At 33.3% G+C, this 21,084-nt stretch overlaps 1 protein-coding gene across 1 annotated transcript in view; it reads left to right on the top strand.

Annotated features, from left to right (window-relative positions):
• Positions 1–21,084, top strand: part of LOC111058218 (disco-interacting protein 2) — a 295,605-nt gene that overhangs the window by 34,870 nt on the left and 239,651 nt on the right. The window lies entirely within an intron of this gene.

Genomic DNA, 21,084 nt, shown 5'->3' with positions numbered 1-21,084 from the left:
AAGGAATTTGTTGTCAAAGTACTGTTTTATCATAGGAATTTGTTGTCAAAGTATTGTGTTGTCAAAGTATTCTGTTGTCAAAGTACAGGGTTGGCAAAGGAATTTGTTGTCAAAGTACTGTTTTATCAAATGAATTTGTTGTCAAAGTATTGTGTTGTCAAAGTATACTGTTGTCAAAGTACAGGGTTGGCAAAGGAATTTGGTGTCAAAGTACTGTTTTATCAAATGAATTTGTTGTCAAAGTATTGTTTTGTCAAAGTATTGTGTTGTCAAAGTATACTGTTTACAGATGAATTTGTTGTCAAAGTACTGTTTTATCAAAGGAATTTGTTGTCAAAGTATTGTGTTGTCAAAGTAATTTGTTGTCAAAGTATACTGTTTACAGATGAATTTGTTGTCAAAGTACTGTTTTATCAAAGGAATTTGCTGTCAAAGTATTGTGTTGTCAAAGTATACTGTTTACAGAGGAATTTATTGTCGAAGTACTGTGCTGTCAACGGAATTTGTTGTCAAAGTACTGTCATAGAGAAACAATAGCGTAAGTAGATATCCCATGGTAAAGGGCGTTTGTTGCAACTTTTACTGTTATCTCAAGCCGATTACTGTCGATTTTTACTGTTTTGACCGGGTAAGAGTGTGTGAACGGTACACTATGAGAGACTACCAGTTTGCTATGCTATGCTTATGCTATAGTTTCTCTATGGTACTGTGTTGTCAAAGCTGAAGATTAGTACAGATTATGTTTTGTAAAATGTTGTCTGAGCTGAAGATTCTGCTGTTGAATATGTTGTATAAATTCTATTTGTATTAACTTGATTGTTGAGTTTAATTGTTATTCAATCCTCATTATAAAATTGCTGTTGTTTAGGCTCTGTAAATTCTCACACCCTGGCACCCTGGAAATTCGAAATTTGATATTGAAAGTGTATCTTCAATAAATTGGCCTGTAGTAATAGAAGAAGAGATGACAATTTTACTGAAAATTTGTATCAAATTCAAAAGCCAATGAGACATAACCTAAATTTTGGACTAGTGTAAAACGAAATTCGGAGAAGGAAGAGTTTTGGACTGTGCCTGTTGGTCCTTCCTCTATCATTTTAATGAATTGTGTTTTGTGTATCATTGAGTAAATAAGTAAATGGATAAATGATACAGTTTAATGACGATGTTGATAAAGTACACGAACCTGATTCCTTAGTACATTACCATAGAGAAAGGATATGCGTAAGGATATGCCTATTTGTTTGTCTCTGACATTACTCTCCCAATAATTTAATCCAGCTGTTTTGTCAAAGTTATACAGGACTCAGAACAATCACTTTCATAAAGATGCGGTTAGGTAATTATTCTGTGGTTACTTGCTGGCAAAATAATTAGCTGACTCCATTACTTGTGGCTGGTTTTGTGGTCTTTAATTCGGTTAATTGAAAGATTAGTTTAATTGGAAGCTATTTCAGGCTCGTACTCAAGTCTCGAGTTGGATTTCTTACTTGTTTCAGTTTTTGATACATTTTATTTTTTCATTCTAATGGAATCTGTTGAAAACAACCAATGGAGCTGGATTTGCTCTTTGGTATTTGATTTGGTTAATTGAAAAATATGTCTAATTGGAATCTATCTCAGGTGTGTACTTAGGTTTGGAATTTGTTCCAGTATTTGATGCATTCCGTGTTTTCATCACACTATAATCTGTTGTGTAAAAACCACTGGAGCTGGATCTGTTCTTGAAATATATCCAGGTATGAGAATTGAGAACAATTCAATTGCAATCATTGAATTACCTTCAAATCATTATCAGCAGGAATGCCTACTAGGCATACAACTGAATAATTTCAATATGGAAGGTTTAAGGTCATCAGTGTCTCGAAGTGGCGTTCGTCCTTATTTTGATACGGTGCTGATTTTCTGATTGTACGTTTGATATCAATTATGATAGCACGATGAAATTATCATAAATCTTGCCTGTGGTCAATAAATTCAATGCATTCTAGTAGAAGTTGTTGAAACGCACAAGTATGAAGTGTTGATAATTCTTTGTCTTGAACGGGCTTATTGAACCTTCATTGATCCTATAAATCTTGAACAAACGTAGATAAAACAATAAATAATTTAGAATTAATAATGGAATAAGTTCATGTTTTAATATTATAGAAGGAAATGGAAAACATCTTGGTTAAACAAGTGGAAATGAGAAAGAAGAATATCAAATTGAAATAGAAGTAACACAAGGAGAAAAAAGAAGAAGAATCAATAACCAAGAAAAATGAATAAAAAACTCGAGAAAAAATAGACAACACAATATTGGAAAACGGGAGAAGGTGAAAGAAATCAGAAGAAAAAATATAAATTGAAGGAAAAGTAAATAGAAAGAGAAGAAGCATGGAGAATAAATATAGAAGAAGGAAAAACTATTGTGGTAGAGTAGTTGATATAGACGAAAAACATAGAATAGTACAGCAGAATAAAAATATAAATCTTTACCCTTTTACCCTTTAGTACCCTTTTTAATTATTTTGTCACAACATTAATGCTATTTTCAATACTTGAAACAGGTACACTTGTACATGTCCGAAACATGTTGTAACAAAATAATTTAAAAGGGTACTGAGTTATATATTATTATTTTTATTAAAAGTAGCCCTAAAGAAGAAATTCAATAGTACAGCAGCTTTAGCAGCAGGATAATTACAAAAACTATAAAGAAATCGCTTGAAAAACAGAAAGAATATTAATAAGGGAAAAACAGGATATAACTCGAAAGAGAAAAGCGATGAAAGAAAATGCTGAGAAAGTATAGAAGGAGAAAAAAAACAGAAAAACAAGGTATAACTTGGAAGAGAAAATCTATGAAAGAAAACTCTGAGGAAGAATGAATGAAGAAATAGTGTACCTGGCATCTAGAAGAAGACAACTAAAATGAAAAGAAGTGGAAGAAAATAAAGGAAGAAGAAGATTAGACCTTGATACAACCAAACTTAAACAAGGCTAAATAACTAAACTTAAAAGTACACACAACAAACTGATGAGTAGTAAAAAATTCGTTAATAGTCCGATCATAGTTTTGCGAAATCCCCGAAGGTTTGTTGAGTTGAGGTTATAAGGTCACGAGGCCACTGAATTGTTTTAACCGATGTTATAAAAAATAACCTTCTCTTAGTTAACAGCTCTCAATGTCCGTGATTCTATTTTGCTGACCAATTAAGTGATGCAACCTGGTAGAGAGAGAGAGGTACACTCCTTGCTTTTTAATCACCACCAGTATCCCACGATTGATGAATGATGTCTTAACTTGCTATAAATCACATGGCAACAACTATAGATTACGTTTTACATCTATAAGGAAATTGATCGTAGCTAGAGTCGATCACCGATACGGTTGTACGAGAATAAGTCATTAATTGCTATTTGGCCTGTTGGAGTTTCGTTGCGTGTTGTTTGCTTGTAATTTATTAATTTATTACTAGCAATGGGATCGGATGATAAAAGTTTAGACATTTCAAGTTTGTTGAAAATTCCAAGTTAATTTAGTTGTGTTATGTGTTTTATTGTGCCTATGTAAAAATCAAGCCGGATTATAAAAAGAAGTGTTGCCGTAAAAAACCAATCAAGATTATTATCTTCTTTTTCTGCCACCAATAGTGTGCTACACTGTTCATTATAATTTCAATGAGGTTGAGGGAGAAACAGAAAAAATTGAAATTATTTGTCATTTCTCAAAATCACAACCTTAATTTACAAATTGCCTGTCTTGAAATATTGTTGCTGAAAGTTGAATATTCTCTGGTCATCTGTACTAATTTGTATTTTTTCTTTCATTTTCAGGTGAGTTTCAATCTATTAATTCAGTTCGAGATTACGAATAATTGTTCGGAGAATTAAAGGTACACAAATAAAATAATAATACATTTTAATAAATTTAATACATTTTTAAAATAAGTGCAATATTTCTAAAGTTTTCAATTTATTGTGATACATTCTGTGATTCATTCAGAGTATAAAATCAACCTTCAAAATTCAAAATTTTAAATCATCATTCCTGGACCGAAAATCAAGTAACGAAGCAGTGTGTGATCACATAACCTTAACTTTTGGACAACATTAACATTTTATCAAAATTTTTGGAGAGAAATAGTACAGGCTCAGCCTAGTTTTCCTCTAATGTTTAATTGTATTAAAATTTTATAATATAATTTATGTATTCCAAATTCTTGGAAGAACTGTCAGATAGATACTTCTACCAGTAGCTATATTAATTTCAAGCTGCTGCATCACTCATTGATTCCATACCAGTTAAATAAATTGGATTTTATTTGTAACAATCATGACTTTTTCCAGTTCTATAAATTGGTTACTTCATAAACTCGAATTACGCGTAGCTAATTCAATTTCTGTTACATTCAAAGATAGTTCTTCAAAAAGTGTAAATGATTGATATAATATCATGTATTAATGAATATTTGTGTAACTGGTCAAAGCAAGCATTATGTATCACCAATCCACCATGACTGGTATGTTTCACATCCTTATAAAAAACAGTGCTAAAAGGGAATAAATTAATGGCTAATCATACTAAAATACAGTGTAAAACCAAATTACTGAAGCAGTTAACCAACAAATTGTTTACTATTTGTAGTTAAAGTCACTTCAAACTGTCAATAATTATTAAATGGGAAGTTTTGATGATATTCAAAAGGAACTACACTATGTAAAAGTAGCAAGTGTCGCGATAGTTCCAGTTTCAGATAGGCATCACGTAGTGTAAGAATTCTTCCGAGTTGCCAGGTCACAATCATCATCAATGGAGAATCAGCAGGACGAAATGCCAACTTGTCCTAGAACAAGAATGTCGTTTCATCTCAACTTTTTCTTCCTATTTTCCCTCCTTCTTCACCTCTTCCTCCTCCTCTCACTAATCATCAACCTCTCTTCTTCCTAATAATCATCATCATCGTCCTCATCTTCGTTCTTTTTCCTCATGCTCAGTGAATTCTCTTTTCCTGGTATACTTTGGCTTCATTGATGATATAGTATATTTCGCACCTAGGGCCGAAAATGAGACTTTTCCGGCTCGAAATCGGTTTTCAAGTCCGAGGCCGTAGGCCGAGGACTAGAAAAGATTTAGAGCCGGAAAAACATTCTTGCTCATGGTGAGAATGTTATTTTTCGCCACACAGAAAAATAAACAATATAAATATGAGAATACTTGTTTATTAGGCACTTCCGAAAGCAAAAAAGGAAGGTCATAGCTCTAGCAAATCTGAGGTGTTCTGAATATCAGGAAATAGTCCAAGTATTTTTATTTTTTATTCTGATTTGTCTAAATAACCTAAAAGATTATGTTCAATTATGTAAGAGGTTGAGTTTATACTTTTTATTCTTCCAAATGACAATAAGATGATCTTATTATAAATGTTCTGATTCTTGAATAATAAACACAAATAATGGATAGTTTTTTGATTTCACCATTGAAATTTGGCCAATGTGTATGTCAACGTCAGCAATGCTTGTTGTCGTTGACTATTCGGAAGTTTAGGTTAGAAGTCCTCACCTACTCTGAAAATCGAATTTGAATAGTTTATAATATATATCTTATCCGTATTCTATTCATCCAAATAAAATGATAGTATCTTATTGCAGGATACTTATTCAATTCTAGAAGCATAAACTGATTCCGTTTCATAAACTATTTTGTAAACACGTTCACATCAAATCAGAATCAGCTGACTTGAAGGTTATTTTACAGCCCTAGGGCCGTAAAACTTTTACCGGCCTGGTCTGAAAACAATCATTTTCGGCCTCCATATGACGCACGAAAACCAGCTCATTACATCCAAGTGGGGCGAAAAATCTATTACGATACTATGGGAGGTTGATTACATACATAGATCATGATTATGAGATTTAAATGGACCTTAAGTTTTAGATGAGTTCCGAACCTCAATCGGAAAGTGTGTTTTAAACGGCGTATATAGTCAGAACAATTATTACTTTCCCTTCCATATTTTCCCTCCGAATTCATGTCTCACAGTCTCTTTCTACTCTTTTCTACTCAGAACAACTGCTGGCTTTTCTCATTCTTTTTTCTCCCCATTTTGTCGTTATTCTACTAATTTATTATCCTCCTCTTCTTTAGTTCTGAAACTACTCATCTGCTTCGCTTTCCATCATCTACTTGATTCTTCCTTCTTCTCCTCTTTCCCTTTGACACCTTTTTTCCTAATCTATTCTAGTTTCTTTTTCTCAACTCTGATTTTTCATTTCCTCCATCAGTAATATCTGTGGAAATAAATGCACAAGATTCTGTACATTCTCTTTTTTACGAGTACTTTGCTTTTTCTTCTCTTCTTTCATCGTTTCTCGTTACTTTTTTCCCCTCCCCCATTTTCCTTCTACTTTTCCTTGTTCCCCCTTTTCTCTGTTGTTTTTCATGAGAAACAAATTTCTTCTCCTGTCTTCTTTCAGTTGTTCTTTTCTTTTCTTCTTCATTGAAACTTTTCTGCAACAAATAGACAGTTTCTACTCACTCTCCTCCTATCTTCTTTCAGGTCTCCTTCTTTTCCCTCTCTATTGAAACTTTTCTGCAACAAATAGACGGTGTAAACTCACTCCACTTCCTTGTGGCATCAAAATATTTGTCTCGCATTTTTTCTTGCTCTTCATTTCCTAGCATATCTACACAATCGGCAGCGTATGCTTTCCTGACTGCAGTGACATCCACTTCAAGCATTGAATGCTTCCCATTCTCATTCAATGCTGACAGTTCTAAGTGAATCTCACTGTTTATAGTGTTTGCACTGTCTGTGCTTCCGTCACATTGAAGACTGCACTACAATTCCAGTTTTTCAGCTGATCTCCTTTTCAAGCGAATACTACTTGCTAAAATGGCATCTTGATCCTGTTTTGCATTCTTAATTGATTGCACTCTCCTTGTTCTTCTATTGAGTTGTCTTTTATCTTTCGTTTACTTCCTCTTTTCAAGCACTCTTTGTTTCACTCCATTGAATGTATTCAAATGTATTCATTTTTCACAGACCTTAAACTCGTATCTCTACAATATATTTTTGATTTTATTTTATTTAAGTAAATCTATGAATAATATTATGTTAATTTTTTTGTAAGATGTAACCCCTCCATTATTGTATATATACCTCTTTCCCACAATTATAAGCTGAAACTCCAACTTTGTGGTATGGTCCTTTACCTCTTGAAGAGGTATACAATAATGAAAGGGTTACATCTTACAACTATGGAGAAAAAGTACCAGATAAAGGACCATACCACGATGTTAGAGTTTCATCTTATAATTATGTAATAGAGGTTTATTTATGTATATTTTTAATGATATGTCATATAAATTTGTTTATAAAGAGTTTGTAATATGTCTTAAATATTGTGGTTTGTTGTTTGGTGCTGTAGAAACGATGGAATAAGAATGAGAAATTGGTAATGAGAATGAGAATTATAAATTGGTAATAAATGAAATTGAATTGAATATACTCGTGATAACAACATGTGAAATTATTGATAGAATTTGAATTTTATCTTAAATTCATCATCATCATCACCCAACCCTCATCCTCTCAACCATTTATCTCCCTTTAAAGAATTTTTCCTACTTCCCCCATCTCCTTCACACTCAAAATATCTTCACCTAATTCATGAACGATACAATTCTTCATTTTGTCAATTCATAGATAAATCTCCACCTTTTTCATAATTCAATCCAATTCTCGAGACAATATTTCACTATGCACTCCCTCAATCTTGTATGAAGTTTTCTTTTTTTGAGATTATCTTCCTTCGTAGAAGTAGAACTATGAATCTACATTGGAGATATATCTCAAAATAGCTTGAACTGTTTTCAATAGACTTTCTGTATGATTGTGATCTACTTATTGAGGATAGGTTACGATATTTTTTTTGTATGTTTATTGTATGCTAGAACTCTGATGTGGAGAGGATAATAGGAATGCTAAGAGGCTGAATAATATAGCTTTATTTCAATACCCAGATTGTTGTGGAAGAGGCTGAACAATAATTGGTGATTGTAATATCTAAATTATAATGGGAGAGTCTGTTGGTGGGGAAGTGGAGAACTAAAGTTCGAATCTGTGGGAAGAGAGGAATTTGTGATGAAAAAGGACCAACAGGAGATCTGAATCGAATCCAATTTGAAACATAATCGTTGGCAACAATCATGCTTTTGCCAAGCTCTATTTCAATCGGGGAAGGTCATATGGGTGTCGAACAATAGAATTGCATGATCTATAGTCCGCCAGTGCCATACCTACCTACATATGAATTCGCTATCACAATTTACGATATCTGTTCTGTAATTTGATCAGTCTCTGTGTAATGAGTCGTGTATATGTCATTAAAGTGATTCAGCTCCATGTCGAATACATTGATTCATTTCAAATGTCTTTCGATAAATTGTTTATGGATGGATGTTTTTGGTAAATCGTTTAATGTGATTGATTTTATTGTGATGCTGGTTTGTTCGAATGTAACTCAATGTCACTTGAAGAAGGAGACAATAATTATTACTGTAATTGATTCAGAAACAATACACAAATTGTGAAAAATGTTGTCAGTTTTTGAAACGTTTGATATTTAATCATAGTTGAGTCGGAGTAGTTCGCGTATATTGGACAAAAATTCCAATTAATTCTGTTTTTATTAGCTTTGTCATCTGGACCTCAGGGACAAAGTAGTGTGCAAATTGATAAAAACCTCCAATTTAGAGGCTCTGTTCTGAAAATGCTCTTGGGAATTCCATATTCACATCTAGGATTTCATTTTGTGTACATCTGTCGGTCTATGCATCATTCTACTCCTCTATTTTCATCCTTTTATCTAAAACCAACAATTCGCTTTTCATTTTTATTTGTTCTCTACCCTATGCCATTCCTTCAATTCTTCGGATTTTTACTTTTCTCCTATCTCCTTCATATTCTTTACTCATTTCCTTCTCTGCCACTCCTTCTCCATCTTTATATTCGTGAATATTATATCCACATATTAATATGTAACATATGAACATTCAATATTAACATATTAACTTGACATTCAAATTTTTACTTTCAAAAACAAATCTTATATTATTTTTCTGTTATTACATTATCTTTTTCACGTCTTCTTTCATATCCCCTCATTAATCTCCTCTATTTATCTACTTGTTTCAAGCCTCGTCTCATGAAAAGTAATTTTCATCAATTTTCCTTTATTTACTCCGTACTTTCAACGTCTTCGTTTATCATCTTCCCCTCCTTATTCTGTTACTATTTTCGTTTTTCCTCTACCTCGTCTCACTTCTTGTACAATTCTTCTATTGAGAATAATCTTTTCTCATCCTTTCGCTTTTCTCCTTTTCTTCTTCCATCTCCTTTTTAACGTATGTTTTTCTCCCCATACTTCCATATTTCTGTTTCCCCTTTTACTTATTCTTTTGATTCACTTTCCCTCATTATCACTCTCCCTATGGTCCACTTTCCCTCTTCTCTTCTCTCTTCTCCATCTATCCTTTTCTGCTCTTCCCACTTTCATCTCTTCCCTCTTACGTTCACCGCCTATGATTCACTTTCCCTCTTCAATTCTCTCCATCTATTTTTTCCGCTCTCTTCTACCTTCATATCTTCCCTCTTACGTTCACCGCTTTCCCTCTCCCTCACTCCTTCCATCAGCATCTGGCCGAATGCATTTGAAACAGTTAATAGAGGTGGTATGGGTTGATAGGATAGATGCCATCTGTTTCAGGTCATCTCACGTCAGTGTTGGGGTTGGGCCATGGGGATCGATGCGGGTCCATCAATTATTGATGAGCCACTTTTTGACCGTGTAAAAGTCACTCTAGAGACCTACTCCAATGTCGATGCTGTATCGTAGGACCCTCCATATAAATACATCGATTTTGAAACGTCAGTCGGGAAGACTTTCGCTCATTCACATCTTGGCTATGAATATTAGTTCATATCTGTCATATTATAAGGGTAGAACATGTTAGCTGCTATCAGACTATGTTATGCAATAAATTTGGATAATTTTTTAGTCATACCATGGAATTTCATGAGGGTGTTAGATGGAGTAAAGATAATTTATCAAAAATTGCTCCTATCTTGTATTCCATAGTTACAATAATTAGTTATTTAATGCATTCAATTCGAAGTATTCCTCATAATTCAAAGTCCAACAAGGAAAGTATAACAAACTACAAGCTCAAATCTTCAAAAATATTCAATTGTGTATGTCTTGGGGAACTTAAATCCAGCTCTTGCAATCAACTTGACAAAAATACTGACTAGGGTAATGATTTTGAGTATAATAATAATATCGTGTGGCTCAGGTCTGTTGTCAGAGTTTTCAGGTCGCAACTGATCAATTTCAATTTAGTATGATTTTGAGTATTCTTCAACTCTGAGATCACTATTTGGCATGACTCACACCTATAAGAATGTCATTAAAATTTGATAAATATTCTCAATTTTTAGGATTCGGTAAAATTTATTTGGTAGTTTTCACGAATTGTATCACTGCGTTGTATTATATACAGTACTGTACTTTATTACTGCAAATAAAAATATTCAGTACATAATACTGAATATATTTTACTATATTTACGATTTCAATTTGCAATGTTTAACTCCTTACCTATCAAAATGTTGCTGTTGTTTTCGTTGTTGGCAACATTATTCCATTTACACATTTTCAACCTTGTGTTTGATTTCAAATTTACCAATTATCTTGTACTGGATCTTTTCTCTTCCAGTAATCTGTAACAAATCAGTTCCGTTGTAAAACATTCACTATTCACATGATCAAATATTATCCTCATTTAAGTATAAATATAGTGAACTTTGTAATCATTTTTCATTCATTCCTCAGCTCCTAACACGATTCTAATTAGAGTTATATTTGTGTGAGCCTGTCGTGACACGAGCTGAGAATACTCTGGAATGCGAGCCGATGAAATAATAATTGAAAGTTAGGCGTGAGTTTTTGGCGAGCAACGTGCTTTCAAGCTGGATAAGTATTGTGCTTATTGAATAACAGAACAAGTATTCCAGTATTCGTCTTGCAAGCAACCGATTCTGCCAGTCGACAGTAAAGGTCAAGCGTAACTTTCATCGCGCTGAGATCGTGACCAACCGTAGAGATGGCTTTGAAGTGTGGACTCTTCAGTTGGAGAAGAGAATATTGAGGTTTTAGAGGGTGGTGCTACAAATTCACTCGTACAATATAGACAACAAATGGAAGTTGAATATTGAGTTTAGTTATTGAATAACATTTCTTACGGTTAATACTATTTTACCCTCAAGTCTTTTAGGGACGTTTGTACAGTGACAGTTTAAATTAAATTAAATTTTAAACTGGATTAAATCCCTATCAAGTCTAGTTTGTTATAATGTTTCTAATTTCCTTGCCTTATTACTATAGGTAAGGAAAGTAGTGCTTTCCGAAGAAAATTAAGGTACCCCAATTTCTAAATTTCTATACGTTCTGGTGTCCCCTGAGCCCAAAAAAGTGGTTTTTGGGTATTGGTCTGTGTGTGTGTGTGTGTGTGTGTGTGTGTGTGTGTGTGTGTGTGTGTGTGTGTGTGTGTGTGTGTGGTGTGTGTGTGTGTGTGTGTGTGTGTGTGTGTGTGTGTGTGTGTGGTGTGTGTGTGTGTGTGTGTGTGTGTGTGTGTGTGGTGTGTGTGTGTGTGTGTGTGTGTGTGTGTGTGTGTGTGTGTGTGGTGTGTGTGTGTGTGTGTGTGGTGTGTGTGTGTGTGTGGTGTGTGTGTGTGTGTGCGTGCGTGCGTGTGCGTGTGTGTGTGTGTGTGTGTGTGTGTGTGTATGTGCGTCTGTGTACACGATATCTCATCTCCCAGTTAACGGAATGACTTGAAATTTGGAACTTAAGGTCCTTACAATATAAGGATCCGACACGAACAATTTCGATCAAATGCAATTCAAGATGGCGGCTAAAATGGCGAAAATGTTGTCAAAAACAGGGTTTTTCGTGATTTTCTCGAAAACGGCTCCAACGATTTTGATCAAATTCATACCTAGAAAAGTCATTGATAAGCTCTATCAACTGCCACAAGTCTCATATCTGTAAAAAATTTCAGGAGCACAGCACCATCTATGCAATTTTGATTTTAGATTCTCAATTATCAGGCTTCAGATACAATTTAAACAAAAAAATTCAAGTGGAAAAGATTCAGCATAAAAATCTCTACAATTAATGTTCACCTAAAATTGAAAATAAGCTCGAAATTCGAGAAAAAAAGATTATTTAATTGCAAACTGTTGATTCTATTAAATCATTCACTATGAAGAGATAGCAGACTTTGTGTGTCTGCAGCGCTATTGTCCTGTCACCAGCTGGCTCAGATCTTAGAAAAGTAGACCTGAGATGCGCAGGAACACTAGCGTCAGTTGATCAATTTTCATAACGGCAAGGAAAGTTGTGTGAGTGCACCACACCAGATTTTTCACTAAGTTTGAGCCGCCAGCTGATTAAATCGAGTTTAAGCTTTGACTGTGCAAACGGGCCTCAGAGGTGAACTTATTTAAGGAATTAGTTTCGGTTATTATCATCCGTTATCAATTTGTAGTAAACTATATTCAGGTGTGTCAGGATAATTATGTTATTGCTAACCTAAGCTGATTATGTGATCAATTGAATCGCTGTATTCTTCATATAGTTCCAACATATAAGGCCTGTAGAGAATTCAAATTGTACTGAAGTAGAACTTCTGAATCAATAAGTAGAGTGAGGTAGGATGTACCAGGTTCAAAAAGGGTAGCCAGGATTTTGAATTGTTGAGGGGGGGGGGGTTATCTTGGATTTTTGAGTCATTTTTGTGGCTCATAGAGGCGTGAATCTGGAACCATCCCCGCCCTTCGTCCCTGCTTCAATTCCTGGGCTGGCGAATAATTTTCGGTAGTAGCTCTCATCGAAATTCCTTATAGCTGTTCTCCCTGTTATCAATGAATGCCGCAGGATTCTTGAGAGTTATTGATTTTGTTTATTGTTCAAGGATTATTTCAGCTTTTGCTTTAAAATAAATTAGCAATAGATCACTAGCAATATCTCATTCCTTCCCATACGAAAACTTGAAAATCTTGAAGCTCATTGAAAAAGTCGTAATTTTTTCACTCTGGTCCAGATATATTATGGCATCCTGATAAGGCCTACTCTGATGAGCACAACAATACTACGGTATAAGCTGAAAACTGGAAGTTTCAGGGCTATTTTTCCTATATAATAAACTTGACCTGTAGGAATTTGAACTAAATTTGAACAGCTGGTGGATAAAAATCAATCTATGATTTCTTTAATTTGAGGTACGTTACTCAATATTTAAGTTCAAATCATATCTGAACAAACATTTTTTAATACAATGGGAAAATTTCTGTTCAAATGCAGGGTACTTGCAGAGAGTATAAAATATAACCTACTCTCAAATACTTTCCATACTTTCTTATTACGTTCCATACTTTCTGGGTATTTTATACCAGTAGATACTACCCAGCATTAGAGTTGTAAGACACTCTTTATTGTGTTTGAGTTTGAATGGAGGATATTGAGAGTTGGATTGTGGGAGTTGATGCCGATTGGTGCTTGCTTGCATAGGATGGTAGGCACAGTCGTATCGTTAATGCAAAGTGAGTACCGTTAGCTTTTGCTAACTTGAGCCCAGCGCTGTTACAGCAGTATAGCGGCCAGCTTGTTGTCTCTCCTTGTTTATAGCGATTTACTTTCTTCGCAAACAGTATGCGCTTCGATTCCCGTTCTTTGAGCAAGTTTTCTTCCTGAATTGCATTTGATCTGTTGGGTTTTGTCAGGATGTCTTTCCTGCTGCTACTAAAATAAATATATTTAATTTAGTAAGGAAATTGTTTGTTTATTCATTCATAATCTCCCATTGATCATTTCAAGTGATAAAACTTGAAGAGAATTCATAAACTATAAACTTGAGTGTTGATAGGAAATGACATTGGGTAATACGGCAAGGCAGAACATCCGAAAGGATCTCTCTGCCGATGAAAGCCATATATGAATAAATAAATCATTTCAATTTGAATTATACTTTTTTAAGAACATGATAATGATTTATTACTGGTATATTAATAAATTATGCATTGTTGTAATCTGTCTTTTGTATTTAATTTTTGGCAGATAAATTTGATTTGTTTAAGTGGGTAATGAGTTGAGGCGTAAGGGAATACTGTAAATAATCAAGCGGAATATTAATCAGGTAGGTATCAAACCTATGACCAAAGCTGAGACAACATTCTTGGAAAATATCATTCAACTTCTAATTATCTGAAAAACTGATGTGAATATTTTCTCCTCCTTGAAATTTTAGATGAAAGATCCTTGCTGATACTTCGTTTCCAAATTTGTTGAGATTAGACATAAAAATAGCAGTAGACGTGCTAAAACTCATAAAATGATTGCAGTCAAACCTTCAATATTCAGGATGTTCTCATGATTTTCCAGTCAATGAGAGTATTAATTACATCAATTATTCATCAAACAATATTATATTTCCGCCCAAAATTATAGTGACTGTCATAATTAGAAACCTTCGAGCCTGATCATGCATAACAAGGATAAATATCCTTTGTTTTTATTCCGTGCCCATTGCATGCTTGTATGAGTCCAATGATCAATTCAATAAATTCGATGAAGGCCTTTATTATCAAACCCAATGAGTGAATCAAGAATTTATTGGTTATCATTGATGAAAGAAAAATGTATAAATAGTAATGAAAACCAGTTTTATATTGATTCATTATTTTCTTTTATTGCGGATGATGCCCACATGAGCTTTCTGCTTGTGCGTGGGTAATGGGAAGTGCGAGGGTGAATTACTAGTTGATCGAACGTCCATGCCAATTTGATGGGATACGGCAGGATTCGAACCCGCGACCAGGTAGCACTAGCAGACTGAAGGGTGCAACGTCCTTCAAAGTAATATTACTTTCGTATTTCTTCTTATTCGTTAAAGTATTTATAAAAATGATTCGTTATTTGAAAAGTAGCCTTCTTCATTGTCTCACTGGAATTCAATAAACTCATTACTGTTCTCATTCATTCAATAGGTGATGTTAGCTGAAGAAAAATTAATGCATAAAATATTGCCCGGGCCGATAATCAGCAAGTAGCCTTATTCATTGTCTCACTGGAATTCAATAAACTCATTACTGTTCTCATTCATTCAAGAGGCTATGATAGCTGAAGAAAACTGAATGAATAGTTCTGCATAAAATATTGCCCGGGGCCGATTATCGGCAAACTCGTAAATCTTGATAATAATTGTGCGAATCGAAATAGTATCGGATTATTATTGATTTCATGGTCGATGTTGTCAAATTCTGTTTACGAATTGTAAGATTCAAGGTTGTGTGATTTCATCTCTAATAGATTCACGATCGATAAGGTGTCGTCACGTCGGAGTCATGCTCCCTCCTTGAACCTCCAATGCAGTCAGGAATCTGAAGAATTGACGTTTCAAATTGAGTTATTCTATCAGGTCCTGGATTATAATAACATGATAAAATTACATCTGTAAAAGGTCTTAAGGTTTATATCATAATATTACAAGGTAGCAAGGTGATTAGGTCAATAGGTCAGATTATTTCAAAGTTTATAGAATTCGTTACAGTATGAAAAACATATTTTATTAAAATATCAAGTTGTAAATATTCAGGAAGATGTTTCTGATGCTCCAGGATACATTATTTTGATCTGAGGTTCAATAACTGTTTGATTTCCCTACAGAGTTTCAATAACTCCCCCCCCCCTACACACAGACCTGTAGTCTTGTAGGGGGCTTCCTCAATCAATCAATCAATCAATCATTTTATTCAGTAAAAAGCATTACAAAATTGGTCCCGCTAAACCTAAAAGATTTTACTGCAGGTGCCCACAAATAATAAAATACATAAATAGAATGAATGCTTACTTTAACAATAAACTAAGGAAAACAATTTTCATGAATCTGGGAGTTTAGGAATTTAAAAAGGAGTATGGGGTATTAGAAGAACTAAGGATGATTAATAGGGGGTATAGGGTTAATGGAAATTGGAAAAAATGGAAAACTCAAAAACTTCAAATCATAAAACTCCTTTATATCATTGTACTGTAACTCATTTCTGTATGTAACATTCTGGGAATTGAATTTATTGGATTTGATTTGAATCAATTTGACATGAATTTATCAGCAAGATTGCACCAGTCCAAGGCACTACCTTGAATCATTACTCTCATGCACTCCAGGCTATAACCATAGAAACTTGATGCTTGAAACATCTTTGATATTATATAGAAACGTCATTCTTGTTATGCTTGAAACAACCATAGAAAATTGTAATAATTGAAATAAATTAATATAGTTACAAGTGATAACTGAGTGGAATATTTCTAATTGATTCCAATATTGATATCAATTCAAGCCATCTAAATTCGAAATTTATAGTTTCTATGTTTATTTTGAACTGCAGCCACGTGAAATTCTAACCTTATCTTGGAATGGGTCATCACGTATAAATCTAGAAGAAAAACAGCCTTCCTTTTCATTAATATTCAAAAATAGCTCTAAAGAAAAAAAACTACTTTAGTATTTTATCTACCAATGTTAGTTATCACATCAGTGTCATTTGTATCCTAAATAAATGAATGAAATGAAAATGATATTGGCTTAGATACACCAGCAGAAGTGTACGACTATTATATCACAGTTGTAATATTACATTTTTTCTCGATTAAAATCGAATCTTCAATTCGAGATCTATAAAACTTGATTGTAAATATCAGAGTAATCGATATGCGGACAACTTTTTAACTGAGAATTTATCGTAAATAATTGTGTTGCATTCCATGGTATCACCGAAACAGAGAAACAGAATTAATAGATTATTTAAATATAGATGATATATAAATTTAAAATAACAGTTTCGAAATAAAGTTTTATTGAGAACAAATATAAAATGTAAATTCTAAACTTGTAATTTATAATTTTTTGTAATTTAATATCAATGATGTGTCCATAACGTTGACACTGATTTTGAGGTGTGGTCTTTGCTCTGTACTTTGTGCTTGTTCTTCTCTAAAAAAATGGTGGCTGGCTATGGAAAGTGTTTTGTCCTCTCTGAAAATTTTTCTGTTTAATTGAAATTTTAATGTTTTAAATTGAGTTTTGAACAGTTTTATGGTGTTCTAATTTTGTATAAAATTGCTTTGTGTGTATACAAGCCTATAGCCATTGTTTTCAACTATATAAACTGGATAAGTATTTTAGCTTGTAATGATGCTAGGATGTTTAAGTGTGTAAGGTATTGTATTGTGGATTTGTGTTGTATATTGCCAAAATTCTTCTGAAGATTATAAGTTGGTTTGCTCTGAAAACTGGATTTCTCATTCATAGGCGATAGATCCATTCATAGTTTATCAAGAATCTACCACTTTGGAGCCGATAACTTCCTGTAGGTTAATAGGTGTGAAATGCTATCCAACCTATTTAGGAGAAATTGGTAGCACGGCACAGTACTATTAGTATATTTATACTTTATTTTGATGTATAATTATTATTTCGTCAATCATTTATGTTATCGGTTTCTTATCTAATGTTTTTCATTACTATAGTGTTGTACTTTGTTATCTGTTTGGGTTAGTTCTTGGGAGTGCATCCAATTTAGTAAACCTATATTGAGATTCACTAATTTTCAAACTGTCAACTTCCCAATGCTACTCATTCAACCAATTTTGATGTTGATAGTTTAAAGTGAGAGATGCTGTATGCTGGAACAGTAGTACAGGCGGCGGCAACGCAGAAATCTGTCTCTTCTTATTTTGCTCCATCGCTTCATCCTATTCTTCTTTTACTTCTCCTCTTGCTTCTTCTCCTTTTCTTCTCCTAGTGTCTTCTCGTCAGGCAACCAGCCCCGGCTTCTCCTTCGGTCAACAACCTCCGGCGGTACAAACCTCGCCTCTCTCACTCTTCTTACTTCTCTTCTTCTTGTTTCTCCTCCTTCTGCTCCTTCGGGCAACAATCTCGTCCTTTCCATGTCATTATTGTCTTATCAACCGGTCTCCTCCTCCTTAACCCCTTCCCACCCGCCTCCACTCCTCAATCTGCTACAATAACCGCCAACTGTGCGTCTTCTTTTTATTTTTGAAACCACTGTCGGAGTAAACAAGCCGTTTGCTCTTGTCAGATGATAGCATTTGACGGAACAAATCAACTGGTCATTTTTCAAAAATTTCCAACAAATTGGTGGAACGATACAGTAATGTATATTACAAAGCAGAAATTGAATAAGATACATTTTAAAATATCGTAGGTATGAAGTATGAATTATGTCTCATTCAAATTATTGACTGTGAAAGCAATATGGAAAGAGTAAAATTAAAACTCTTTAAACGTTAGTAGGTGTTTAGTTACCTGTTATTTGTTGGTTGGTGACTGTCTTCAATAAGCTCATCTTGTTCCATCTAATATTTTTGCTTTGCAATTTGCATTTTTTCAAATTTTATGATTCTATTATCTCTTGAAATGTATGAATTCAGGGCTACTTTCTTCTATTTATAAAATAGAATTATAGTACACTTGAAAATGGAATACAAATTGTATTATTAATCTTTTATTTCATGAATTCAAAATGCTACTATAATTCTATTCTATAAATCACATTCATCCTTATAGTTGCCATCAAATTATATCGGCATTCTCCCTTTTAACTAGAATCATATATAATTTATCATGATTGTATTTTGTTGGGCATTGTAATTCTAACAATAGATAATCATGTGATCACCTTTAGCGGCTTTTAGCATATTATGACGATTATATTTCCTGAACAGTACCATTATCATTACACTTACGGCGTCTTCATTGTGTCGTAGCACAATTGAAGTAATTTCATAGTCAAGGTCGTGCTATTATCTTTCCTATGACTGGTATCCTTTTTATTCTTCATTATAATGGAGCTTTACTATATTCTTCTCTAAAATTGCCTTCTTTACCATGATTGATCAGGCAGAACGTGTTTAAGCTGCAATACAATATGAAATCTTGTCATTGTTATTTTTTAATTTAAATTGAGGGAGCCTTGTTTTCAACCTTCCTTTTTTGAGTTTGACTATTTCTGTATGACAAAGCTAGTGAGGCTTCCTTCAAAACTCTATAGAAATAAAGTTTAGAGTGAATATTGATGTTGTGGAACTTTTCTATCAATAAAGAGAGTATGACAATATAGAAAATAGAAAATATTTGATCTAAAACAAAATAGACAACATAGAAATATGTTGAATACTATGTTGAGCTCTGTCATCTAAACATAGTAAACAATAAACAAAGCTTTCCTTATCATGATGATAAATAGGTACTTTGACATTATTCAATTTTCCCAATAATCAATTGGGGGGGGGGAACATTAGAACAATTTTTGTAATTTCATGAAAATTGAAAAAGTGGATATCATCTTCAATTCATATACCATGAACACGAAAAGTATCAACACGTTTTTATATAGGTAGGTTCTATTAGTAGAACTTGCATTAACTTCAATGAAAACTAATATTAATTTTCTATTTCTAGGTGAGTGTTCATTGCTCGTTTAGTTCATGCCAATCAAGTCACTGATAATCACTGTAAGTACTGTAATAGAATCACTATACATTCCTCTACAAACTCCCATCTATTAGTAGAATTCTCATCTAGAAAAAGAGTGATATTTAAGAAACTTCTCACAGAGGTCTATGTTGAATTAGAATAAGATTTCGCTATGGAATGTAAACTTATCACCAGGAAACTGTAAGAATGTAAATAAAAAGTCTATTTATTCCATACAGAGTGTATTATAAAGAACTATGAATGAGAATTAAATATAAAATTCAAAAATATTTATAGAAAATTATGATAATGTGAATAGAGGTCAATCATATTAGCTTGAATCTGAATAAGATTTCGCTATGGAATGTAAACTTATCAACAGGAAATAAAAATTCTATTCATTCCATATAGAGTATATAATATTATATAGAACTATGAATGAGAATTAAATATAAAATTCGGAAATATTTATAGAAAACTATGATAATGTGTATGGAAATAGAATTTATCTCGTAGAATGGCACTATAAATAGAGAATGGCTGGGATCATTATAGTTTTATAGACCGATTTCGTAAACAACGTTGATAAATAGCCGCCAACCGGCAACGGAAAAAGTATGATGATGATGATTAGTATGATGATGATGACAAGCGTTTTATGAGCTCATTTTCGCGTTTTTCCATTCCATTGCGCTTGTGAAACGTTTTGTTGGATCGATTTTCCAGGCACGGCAAATCGATAGACACTCTTCGCCGGCAATTTAACGTTTTCGGATTTGCACGCTTGTCATTGTAGCTCAAGTGAATTTAACTGAGCGCATCATAGTCACTAGTGTTGGCAGAAATTATTGTTCAGCCATGTGAATAGCTGAAAATGAGCTGAAAATAGTGTGAGAGTCTGTAAAAGTAGAGTGAATTCCTAGGAATAGTAAAGACTTGGAGAGAGATAGGAAATAGTGATAATGAGTTAAAAATAGTCCAAGAGTCTGTAAAAGTAGAGTTAAGTACTATTAAAAATACTGTAGTAAAGACTAAAAGAAATAGTAAATTAAAAGATAAGAATGAAAAAATGAAATTTTTTATACATTAGAGACTAAAAGAAATAGTAAATTGAAAGATGAGAAGCAACATTTGAAAAAATGTAGATTTTCGTTGGATGATATTTGTATCCCAAATATCTATGCAGTAAGTTAAATCACTATGAATAGTAAAGGCTAGAATAATTTATAAACTACTAGATAAGAAGCAGCATTTAACAAAAATGGAGATTTTCGTTTGAGCATACCCCAAGTATCTAAAAAGTTAAATAACTTAGAAATACTTAATTATTTGAACTAGTACTTAGTAAACGAGTACTTAGTTAAATAACGGGTTTACTAGAGATTTATAATCTCTTGTTATCTAATTATACGAATTTAGAAGCGATTGATAATGGGGCAACATCAGAAAAATAGCTTTTCAAAAATGGTTCCATGAATAAG

Source organism: Nilaparvata lugens, chromosome 6, assembly GCF_014356525.2.
Source record: "Nilaparvata lugens isolate BPH chromosome 6, ASM1435652v1, whole genome shotgun sequence".
Taxonomy (NCBI): Eukaryota; Metazoa; Arthropoda; class Insecta; order Hemiptera; family Delphacidae; genus Nilaparvata; species Nilaparvata lugens.
The sequence above is the reverse complement of the archived record's forward strand: the minus strand, read 5'-3'. Positions and strand labels throughout refer to the sequence as shown.